This window comes from Clarias gariepinus, chromosome 6, assembly GCF_024256425.1.
Source record: "Clarias gariepinus isolate MV-2021 ecotype Netherlands chromosome 6, CGAR_prim_01v2, whole genome shotgun sequence".
NCBI lineage: Eukaryota > Metazoa > Chordata > Actinopteri > Siluriformes > Clariidae > Clarias > Clarias gariepinus.
Window position 1 is genome coordinate 3426578 of NC_071105.1, and position 12574 is coordinate 3439151.

Genomic DNA, 12574 nt, shown 5'->3' on the forward strand with positions numbered 1-12574 from the left:
CCAGACACTAGAGGTGCGAGGTTTGGGTCATATAAATACTAAACAAACCTATTGATAAGTTCACTATATGGCTGGACAAATGTGGTGGTCAGGGGTTTGGGGACGGCTTTGCACTAGAGTTTTGGGCGTGGCCATGAGGATGTGTGTTCATTCACCTACAGTACAAGAGCATTACTGTCTTGTAGATCAGACACTGGTATGTATGAGATGTATTCGCATGATAGACAGGGGTGCACATACTTTTAGACGTGTAGTGTTTGTTTGGTCGTTTTGTCATTTAAAAGTAAAGTACTTAATGTATTTCTGCAATATTTAAGTCTTATACTGCTTTCTTTTGGTAAACTCTCTGGCACAAATTATTAATACAGTAAAACCTCGGATTGTGAGTAACGCGGTTTGCGAGTGTTCCGCAAGAGATCATTCCCAAACCGCGTAAAGATCTTCAATAAATTTTGACTTGAAAAACAAGTTTTGGTTTACAAGTACCGAGTATCATGTATCACGCATGTGCTTCTTGTTTTGACGGCGAGCGTCACGTGATCACATCTGAGCCAACGTTTTTTTCTTTCTCTTGTGCTGTGGAATTGTGGGTAATCGTCCCCCCGCTGTGTCTTAGTGCCCGTCTCGTACGAGGTATAATCTATATTGTAAAATCTATTTACTATAACACTGCGACCACGTGTGTGTGTAAAACATTTTATTTTGTGTTTGTAAGCACGTGTGTACAGCACGCGTTTATTATAACACGTGTGTGCACACGTGTAAAGCAAAAGAAAGTCTTCTTAAAGAGGTTTAAAATACATTTTCTTCCTAACCCAGTCGTTATGTGTGCGCTCACGTAATTTGAGCCCACACTGGTTCACACTCTCTCTTTCGCCCTTAGTGCATGTGTGTGTTTGTGAACTGGCACAGTGTCAAATTACGCGCATACATAATGACAGACCCAAACACACACGCACTAAAGGCGCGCATATACGGAAACACTTATGTGTGGACATTTATTTTTACTTTTTTTTTAAGGTAAAGTGCAAATTAATTTGTTTGATTTTTACTTTATATTAAGTATAAATTATTTTATGTATTAATTTTGCTGTGGAACGCATCATTTGAGTTTCCATTATGTCTTATGGAAAAATGAAATTCGGTTTATGAGTGTTTTGGAATACAAGCCCACTTCAGGAACGAATTATGCTCGTAATCCAAGGTTCCATATTCCACAATATTCCAGAACGAAATATTTACACTGATATTATTATATTACTTTACAAATTATGATCTTCTGTGCGTTTATGTGGGATTTTTGTTTTGAATTTGTTTCCAGTATTTGTTGTTCGAGATCATGTTTTTTCTAAGATAAGGCTTTGTTTTGTAGATTCATTTCTCATTTCTTGACATTCTACGTTGATTATTCTAATTGTATAATCATATTTCACGAAAGGTAAATAAAGCATGTCTGGGCAAAACAAAAAAAGTAGGATTCAATGGGAATGAAATACTAATTGCTAGCGAGATACAGCAGACAGACAGACAAACAGACAGACAGTTGATCCCAAGAGGAAGACGCATGTTGTAAAACTCCTCATTGTTGGCTCAACCAGGCTTCATCCACTTTGTTCTCCATCTTTGGTTCAGAGTCCTCGTACTCTGCAGGCCAGTTTAATGCAGAAATGTTTGAGGACGGCTTTGTGAAATCTGAACGCATATTTCTCGCCGCTTGTCTGTGAAAATCATGAATATATAACGCTTTCAAAACAGTGAGACAGTGTCTCAGCCCGGGTCCATGAAATCCTTTATTTCCCAATCAATTGACCTGACTGTTGGAAAGCCGAGCGTAGCTCTGAGTGTTACTGATAAGTCTAATATAGTTTGGGAAGAATTGCCGTGTTGTGCAAGTCCTGATCACGTGACATGACGGTATCAGCCCGAACAACACACATCCCGCAGTCATTAGTGCGGATCGTGACTGTAAAATCCTCAGCTACAAATCTGGCTCTTCCTCCTCCTCCTCCTCCTCCTCTTCCTCCTCCACCACCCTCCTGCTTCCCCCTCCTCAGAGCTCGACGACGTCAAAGAAAACTCTCATCTCCTGATCTCTCTCCAACATCCAGCAGGCTGTAAACTGTCAGAAGAGAGTGAAATCAACAAATCCCTTCGCTGTGCTCACTGCGGCTTGAAATGAATCCAGTTTAGCTCGGCTTGTCTCATCCCAATCCACCGTTCTAAACAGCACACACGCACCGGGTCAAGCGCACACGCCGTCTTCGCAACAATTATTTCTTGCCGCTTTCCGGCGGACGGAGAGCGCGTGCTTTCCTCCATCGGCCCTGGGAGGGTTCGCTTTCCTGCCGCGGTCGCCTTGTCGCTCATTAGGGACGGGAATCTATATCTGTGTTTCTGTAAAGCCGCTTTGTGGCGGTGTGTATTGTTAAAAGCGCCGCGCAAACAAAATGTAATTGGAGCAAACTTCTTTGAGGACGTAATCCTTTTGGTTACTTTGTTGCTCTTTTCTGTGTAGTGTTTATTAAAAAAAAAAAAATAATGCAATAATGCTGCAATAAGGTTGTAGCCTGCTCTGCTAATCTAATCTGAGAATTAGAGTACAAACCCGAGCACTTGACGTGTTAATCACATTGTTGGGGAATATGCTTTAATTCGTGTTTAATGAGCTGGCTTTAATATACACCTACTAGTGTTCCTCGTTCTAGCAGTAAAGAACCCAGCGATGACGCCCGATGACCCGCCCGGTGTGTACAGTAAATATTAGATCCAGAACAATTAGAATTAATATACACTTTAAAAAACTGCTTTTGTCCCAACGTCCAACGTTAAACAGATAAACTGGTAAACGATCGGGTTTTACCTCAACTGCAAACAAAGTAATGTGTGTAACTTTTATAATTAATAGTAATATTTATGGTGTTACAGTACTTTTATACTATTATAACTTATACCTGCTTTTATCCTTATTAGGCAATACACCAACAACAACTACAACCATCACTACGACTTATAATAATAATAATAATAATAATAATAATAATAATGGCATTACATTGAATACTACTGATATCATTCATCCAACCATCTAGGAACCTCTGTAGTCCCACTAGGGACGGTGGAGGCCAGGGGTTACTATTGGACTTAATCACAAACATTTAACCAACAGTCACACACTACGGGCAAGTAGGGGACGACAATTAGAGCCTAATCAATATTTGGAATGTGGGAGGAAACCGGAGTACCCAGAGGAAACCCACCAAGCATGAGGAGAACATGAAAACTCCACACACACAGACCAGAAGGCGGGAATTGAACCCAGTACCTGGAGCTGCTAAATGCTAAGCCTCTGTGCCGCCACTACTGATACTTCCACTAATACTTCTTCTTCTACGAGTACAACTTATACCACCAGATGGGCTTATCCACAGCAATTATTATTATTTTTAATTAAACCTCAACAGTGGCAACTTGGTGGTGCTGGGGTTTAAACCTAGGACCTTCTCATCAATGCTACTCCTAATTCTAATACTACCACTACTATTTCTAAAGATAATACTACTGTTATTAATTTTAATGTTACTGCTATAACTAATATTATTCTACTTTAAATTCTAATTAGGGCTGTCGGCATTCACACCTTAATGATTAAAAATCCTTCGCACATAAATTCATATATAGCACATTTAATCGGACAAATTCTAAACTTCAATTTTACGAAGAAAATCTCTTCGTAAAAGTAGAATTCTCTGGATAAGCGCGAAATTTTGTGCACACGCTGCAAAACTGAGTTTAAAATCACACATTAAAAAAACCAAACAAAAAAACAACACCACATTGTCTTGTGCTAGGATAGGCTAGGCTAACTAATTACTGCATGAGCAAATTGCAGATCGCCATGTACCGGGGTACAGCTAACAGTGGCTAAGACCAGGGCTGTAAAGATGACATAAGCGTTGGCATGGCGACCACTCATGAGCTGCCGCAGCTGCAGTAGCAGAGATACAATCATCCGTGAGTACTTCGGTACAACAGGACATTTCATCACTGAAGATTGGCGTATGTGTGTCCTACAGTACCTTTAATAGGATTATTTTTAGTCTTACTGCTACTGCTAGCTAATACTTATACTACTACTCGTGATAATAATAATACTAATAATAATAATAATGCAATTTGGAAAAAGATTGCATCTTTCAATTAAATTTTGAACTTAAGATTTTAAAGAAAGATCAGATGTGTGACATTTTGCATCCACCCACAGACAGACAGACAGACAGCATGTGCTCATTTCCAGAAGTTGTACCATACCCCCTCCCCCCTATTTTTTGTTTAACACAATGCTCAGTAAGCAGCAGAGCGTCTGGACTAGGACGAGATAATGGCACTCCTCAGCGGTGGTCCTGCTCGTCCACACCCACTGCTGAAAAAGGTAGACATTAAAGTAATTAACTCACCCGTAGCCACAGCAGCGTGTCAGTGCGACAGCAGGAAGTTAAATACCAGACCAGTAGAGCTTAGTTTAAATCCGAAGCAGCACCACTGTCAGTGCCTGATGCTGTGTAACTGAGCAGTGTGAAGGGAGACCTGGTAACGGTACCTCGAATCACCATGGGTCAAAGGTAAAAGCACCCGCGGAGTCATTTACTCGAATTTATATTTATGATATGCTTTTCTACCATGAGTTGTCACCTTACCCTCGTTTATTTATTTATTTATTTTCAATTCAAATTATTTTTATTATTATTATTATTATTATTATTATTATTATTATTATTATTTTTAGTGAGTAACTTTATTAGTAAATACACTAAGTGTATGCATTGGTAGGATGAACTTCCCAAATGTGTTTATCGACCCTAAAACAGGCTAAAAAAGTGAAAAAAGTAAACAGTTTTAATTAATACAAAATTCATCCAACACATTTTTTTTATTTTACTATTATTCTATTATTACAATAAAATAACAAATCTTATGTCAGTGTTTTTGTAAAACGCAAAAAAAAATCCCAGAGGAACTTTGCTATAAAATTTGTGTTAAAAAATGTCTAGAAATGTATTTTTTTATTCTATTTTTGTTGTAAAACCAGATATTAAACTCTATTTATGAATACACATGAAATGGATGCTTTAGAATTACAAAAAATTCCCCAACGGAATTTAACCGAACTGGTTAATAAAAAAATTGTACCAAGTGTATACATACTGTATCTGATTGTGTAAAGCTGCTTTGGGACAATGGCAATTGTTAAAAGCGCTATACAAAAAAAAAAAAGGAAATTATATATAGTGGTTTCTTTACGCATACAAAAATGGACAAAAAAAATATTGCCAAGAAAAAAACTAAATTTAGGTATGAAACATAGAAATATATTTATCTATCTGATTTTTTGTTTTACGATTCAAAAAATAGAAACTGACTAAATACATTAGTATTATTGAACAAACACCAAAAAAGACTTTAATATTTCATTGTTCGACCTTGGTCTTGAATCACAGCCGTGGTATTGTATAAATAAGCTTCTGTGATGTAACAACTATTATTTCCGTCCAGGACTGCAGTTATCCTGGAATACATTCGTACCATCAGGGAAGAAAAACCTCCTATATAACCTGGTCATTCAGTACGTTTAGGTCGCCAGCTGACTTCATTTTTTGGCCACCTGACATCGCTGAACCGAGATCTTTCCAACAGTCATATGTCGGCCCACACAGGCTTGTACCGGACATGATGTCTGCATCGCTTCATCCGTCTCTCGTCTTAACCTGAACAGGCTCAGTCTGGACTCATCAGATCACATGACCTTTTCCATCGCTCCAAAGTCCAGGCCTTTTTTTTTCTGATGAGTCTCAATAACGAGTGTTTCTCTTAAGGCTTTACCGCTGTTTAGCGGTTTTGCTCAGTTAAATCTAGGAGGTGATTTTTTTTCGCACTAATTACAACATTGTTGTAAATTAAAATAAGAGAGAAATTCAGAACAGACTTGAGCTCTGTCTTGATAAGACGACGGATTCAAATTTTTTTTTTACTTCCTTTTCCAAAAACTCCTACTTGGATTTGAACACATCCTCCATCTGGGGTTAATTCCCGTCAGCTTTCCCGGGATCGGCTCGGGATTCACCACAACCCTGACCAGGATGAAGCGCTTACTGAAGATAAATAAATAAAGAAATATTCTGCAGGATGCAGATTAAGCGGTAAACACGACAGTTTATAACGTCCCGTGGCCTTTCCCCTCCTGCTTCGGTGAATTATTTTCTCGTTTGCTCTGGATGCTGCTTTGGATGGAAAAAGCAAAAAAAAAAAAAAAGAAATAAGGCAGAGTTTCCAGGTGGTATCGCGGCCCAGAATCAGAAACACTACACGTTGACGCCTCCGTGTGAAGGGATAGAATTCGATTTGAACGTTTGCCCGTGTTCCTGTATCCAGTTACTGCGTGTGGCTGCTTTAAGCTAAATTTAAATTAAATTTCACGCTCTGAAGTGTTCGAGGCGAGTCGTACGGCTGCTCGGCTCGTCAATCCAAAGACTGAGAGCTCTTCTATCTTTTTCACGAGAGCATAATGAAATAATATTTAATCTCTAACCCGAGGCATCTCCAGGCCGTGTTGACATCCGCATGTCAAATCCACATTTTTGCTCCATTAGTGTTTGCTGAGACGGTTCAGGAGCTGTCGATGGGCACGGGGTTTTATCTGCGGATAAATACGCTTCTAATGACGCCGCTCTTTGGAATTTCAGAAACGCTTACGGTGGCACTATTAACATGCCGGGGTGTTTCTCCGGCGCGGAGTCGAGCGTCTGGCTTTTCCCTTCTCCAGACGTTGACAGGTTCCCTGGAGCTGACTGCTGCCACCGGATGAGCCCGTTACCTCACACCTCCTGCCAGCCCACACTGCAATTACCGAGCCGAGAGAGGATGCTGTCACGATGCGGGCGAACGTGAACAACAGGACTGAGAGGGAGCGACAGGCAAATCCCAGATATTCTCTCATTCGTACACATCACATTCCGGTTGCCATTTTGTTCCGGGGGATTCGAGACAGACAGCGGCGCTTCCAGTTACAAATGCGCTGTAGGACTGCGACACTGACGGACCGCGCGGTTCAGAGTAATGAGTCACTGCCACGCCAAATTTTGGATTCCGACTGGTGCAGGTTGGTTTTTCCGAAACAGGTTTCTGTTATAACAACAACTTTCACAAGGACTTGTGCGTATGAACAGTCAATTAATAACTGTAACTGGTGCCGGTTATCTTGTGGTATGAGAGGAATAAAACACTCTGGGACACATCTTTATCACAAAATCTTGTTGATTCAACACTAAACACAGAGCGATTTAATCCAAATAAATCAGGTTTAAGTTTAAACCAAAGGACAAAATCTAGTACAGCATATAAACAAAACATTTTCGGCATATCAGCAACTGAGCCAACCTGAACTCCAGCTTAGTTGCGCATACAGTACGTTTAAAACTTGTTGGTGTCACTGGAAAGCCAAGCGAAGCTAAATTACACATACTTTTTGTGGATTTTGCATTTGTGTAAGATTTAGTGAAGACGTAGCACCACGGGTCCCGAGAACGTTATCAAGGACGGTAGCATGAAGAAAAGGGAGCCGCTTTCAGTCTTGTTTTTAAAGCAGCCGCTATCATAAATTAAGGTTAAGTGAGGTTTAATGTCTGTTTATTTCATTTTTTTATATTTATTTCATACTTTATTTACATGTCTTTTCGAAATGTTTAGATTGTTTGTATATGCAAAAATATGATTATAGTGTTGCAAATTGGTAATATTGGTAATATTTTTGCGAGGCTGGAACGGATTATCTGGATTTACTTTACTTACATTATTTACGCAATAGAAATTTCATCTTAAGAACTCGCCCCTGGATCGGATTAAATTCATCTGCAGAGGTACCGCGGTATTATAAATGGTATATAGTTTCTGAATCTATATTTTATTGGTTGTTGCTTTATAGAATCTATGGATTAGTTTTTGAATCACACTTATTAGATTACTTAGGAAAACGTTAAACATTAAACACTCTAAACTTGACAAAAAAAATATTCCACAGTGTTTGCAGAAACAAAAAAGCGCTTTCATCTTCTACAAAATACTTTAGTTTTGTGAGATTATAACTGCTTTATCTTCGTTTGAGTTTATGTGGACCGGGGGTTGGAGCAGAAGATTATCGCCTGGTACCAAACATGACAGTTAAACAATCATCGTTACACACAAGTTACATGTTGGGGTGATTATTGAATAATTTTAGCAGTTTGTAATACTTTTCGTGCTGCTTGGGACAAATCAGACAAAATCAGCCTTTTGAATTATACAGAATCGAACTGAAAAATCACATTTTGTCACAAATATTTCTGCACATCAATAAAGTCAGGCTTTGTATTAGCTTTGTTCCCTGCAGCGTAAATCTGTAGCAGCTGCAGTAGCAGAGTTCACCCACCGGAGGCACCATCACTATATATACTGTATATATCCTTTATATCTGTATATCTTCTGCTGAGGAAAATACAGTTAATAATAAATGAGCTAAGGCTTGTGTTAACAAATCAACAGACATCCACAATGCTTTGCTGTTTGAAGGTGAAATCCTGGCTCACGTAGAAAATCCTGCTTGCTCGCAGTTTAAGACAACTAGATCACCCCTCGAGACTGGTATCTAAGGCGGTAGAAATCACCACGATGCCAGGTTATCTACAGTACACATTTGATGCCCAAGCTTTTTGTTACATTTAGGACACGCCCATTATTAGCTAGCCAGACAACATGAGCTACCTGGCAAAAACACAAGGCCTTGCTGGAAAAAGACAGTTTATTAGAAAACACGTCTCGGTTCTGATGCCTCCAGTTCTGTGTACGCTGTAGCGGATCTCTCGGGGAGCGTTGGGCCGTTCGACTCTCTATTATATTTTATTCTGATAAACTGATTCCACAGACTGATCTAATCCAAATAAATTAAATGAAACTACAATTAGCATTATTTTAATTAATTAATTAATTGATAGTGTAAATAAAAAGCTTGATTTAATAAAAAAAAAAACATAAAAACTGCAACTAAATCTAAACTGGAATAAAAATAGGCTGCAAAATTCTAAACACACCATTAGTTTAAAATTCAGCAAAAGAAAATTAAATTTTTAAAGGTTAACCTGCAAAAAAAAATAAAAAAAATAATGAATCTATTAATTTCACTAAATGACACGACACTTACGAGACGTTTATTAGCCATTACAGAACACCTGTCTCACTTTACGGCACACAGTCATTTTAAAACATAAATATAAAACTAAAATGAATATTAAACACCTAAATACATTCTGATGAAAAGTGTTTATGGCGCTTTAAAGCTTGACATTAAAAAATAACGCATAAATATGCATAATATAAAGTCATCCTTATCCTGGTGGATATAATATTGTCCTGTGCTTCCTCTCAGAGCAGGTCTGGAGATGTTGGAGTTGCTTAGATTAGATTAGTGGACAGAAATAGGAGCCAAAATCAGAGGAAGGTGGGTTTATTAATATGAGAAGTGCTCGCACAGAATGGGCAAAAACCACAAAAGGAGACGAGTCCTCTATTAACCTCAGCAGCCCTGAACACAGTCAGATGAGACCGGCCCAAATTATTCTTTGTCCAGTTAAGGAAAAAAAATACAGGCCTTCATTTGGGGTTCTTTTTTTAAAAATGTGGAAACGTCCATCACCATCGGTCCTTCTCCTTCCTAGAGGGAAACGAGTCTCGGAGAAAGGGACGTCCGATAATTAGTTATCTTCAGTCATTACGGTGGGAAAAGCTCAGAGATACAAGCGGACACAAGGGTCAAAATCTTGGGTTTTATAGAACACTGTGTGTTTGCAGTTAGATTTTTTTTTGTGCTCTATAAAATTGGGACCGTGTCCCGCTGAAGTCCCTGAAGAGAGAGTTACCTTTGCTCTCTCTCTCTCTCTCTCTCTCTGTGCACTAGAGAAAAGTCTGCCTGCTTCCAAAATGTCCAGAACATTGCCAGGATAAAGCCTCACAGGACACTCGGGCTGAAACGCTGGGAACTGAAGGTTACATTTATTTTATATCATTTTATCAGAAGCGCTCTGACTCGTAATCTGCACATTACACTGAAACAATTCACCTTAACTGCTCTGAAGGTGACTCCTGAGTTTAAATGAAAAGTTTATCTGCACTTTATAGTTTACAAATCCAGCCCAAAAGTTATAGGTATAAAATAGGGTTTAGGGAGAGAGGACGGGGAAAAAGGCAGGAAAGTGGTGAGGGTGTGCACGTGCAGGTCTGGTGGCAGTGCCCAGCTGGCATGTGGGCATGAGGTTGGTGTCTCCTGCATGCTCCCTTGAACGGCTCCTCTTCACTAACTGCCCAACCGGCCCTGGACACGGCCACAGACGGGAGTCCCTCATGACGTCTGGTGGCTGGGAGGCTTTCCAGACTGGGAACGGGGGCCTTAACGCAAAGACACAGTGGTCTTTTTCTCTTCGACGGCAGGATCACAAAATCCGCCTTTGTGGGAAAACGCAGTGGGAACTCATGTACTTTTTTTTAGCGGCTGTCCTCAATGCAAAGTCTTCCAGATTTAGTATCCGCTGTGCGACTCAGCTCATAAACCGCCAGACGTGTCCCTTAGTGAGCCTACGGAGTGACCGAGGAGCGAGAAAAGATTGAGGCACACCCCGTGACACCCGTTACCGCTGCACTGTTTCGGAGGCCAAAATTTCACATTCATGAATATGATTTGTTTTTTTTACAAACATCTGAACAAAACTAAACATTTGTTAGCAAGCAAACGAGAAGGAATGTGTGAGTAAAAACAAACAAACAAACAAAAAACAATCACTTCTTGTTTTTGATAATTATTAGTTCTGCACAATTGATCGAATAAAAAATCTAAATGATATGAACTTGTGCAATTTATGTATTTAACCAATTTATTTATTTAGATATTTAATAATTTATTACAGGTAATATAAACATGGTTGGAAACTGATTTAGTTTGTCAGTAATTTAACTATTTAATCATTTAGAAATTTTTAAAATCCTCTTGGGGATATTAAAGGAGATATTAAGGAGATTGTTTAAGGCAGTATTAACCATCAGTCCTGATACATACCATTAAATCAAAAATGTAAAAGTACATTTAATAGTTACATATTGCAGTTTAAATTGCAGTTGCAATGTGTATCGACATGACAATTAGATTTTTTTAATCAACTCGTTAGAGACCAACGATCTCTAGTCTCTCTCTCTTTTGAGCCAAAAAAATTAAACATTACAAAATTATTTCAGGAATATAAAATAAAAGCTCTATATAGTTAATATAGTTTATACATTTTTTTTAAATTCAGAGTTTGCATACGCCTGCGTTAAGTCAATCAGAGAAGCGACTTCAGAGACACATTTATTTAAGCTTCTATTCCAACATCAAATTTACACAGAAAAGAGGCCAAAGGTTTACATCAGCTTCTTTGGTGTCAACCTTCACGATCATCTGACGGTACTTTGGGGGAAACTTTAGCTCGGTCTGTTTGACAGAACTGGTGTAACTCAGTCAGGTTTGTAGACGTCCTCACTCTGATGTGCTCTTTCAGTCCACACAAGTTCTGCCAGATACGGGTCAGGTCTTATAAGAGAAACTCTTATAATACTTTCCTTTTTTTCCTGTGAAGTTTCCTAAAGTACGTCTTTACAGTTATGACAAAACAGCATACAAATCTGGAAGTGAGTTTCACTATTCTGGCTATGCAACAAGAAAATACTATTTATTTTAGACATTAATTTTATTTACGTGTCCTTTTAAAATGTTTTGATTGTTTTTATATACAACAATATGATTAAGTGTTGGAAAATGGTAATATTGATAATATTTTTGGGTAGCTGGAACGGATTATCTGCATTAACATTGTTTTCTATGGGACAATGTGTCTCACAATACAAGATTACATTCCGAGGTACCGCTGTAATCCAAAACCATACCATAAAAGTAGGTAAAATGATCAGTGAATACTGATAACCCATTCAAAGAGAGGTTTTGAACTTTTGAAGGTTTTACATTTAACGCTAACACTATCAGAACACCATTTGACCTTTTTTTTTTTTGCTTTGGTGAGTAAAGAAGGATTTATGAAACTTGAATGTATGCATGTTGCTGTTTATCATCATCTTGTTGTTGAATTTTTGGTCTTTAAACCGAACAGCAAAGAACATGTTTAAGTAAAACATCACAACATCTGGCCTTTCGTAACGTATCTAATCTAACAGTGTAATTAGCACATGTAGTTAGCACCGAAGCATAGCCTGCCTCCAGCTTCAACACTTAACCACGCCACAATCAGGGGAAACACTTAAAGCATACACACACACACACACACACACACACATACAGTGCACGCACACATACACACATGCGCACATCTAGAATATAACCCAATGCTAACTAGTAGAAGGCAGCTTGGAATGCTAAAACAGACTCCCCGCGACATTCCAGCGTAGCAATTCCCCGTACAAGCTGCGGGCTGTAAAAACAAACCAACTTAAATCCCTTAATTAGGTGTCA

At 38.7% G+C, this 12574-nt stretch overlaps 1 protein-coding gene across 1 annotated transcript in view; it reads right to left on the bottom strand.

The window, feature by feature from the left end:
- Window positions 1-12574, bottom strand: part of negr1 (neuronal growth regulator 1) — a 176166-nt gene that overhangs the window by 89568 nt on the left and 74024 nt on the right. The window lies entirely within an intron of this gene.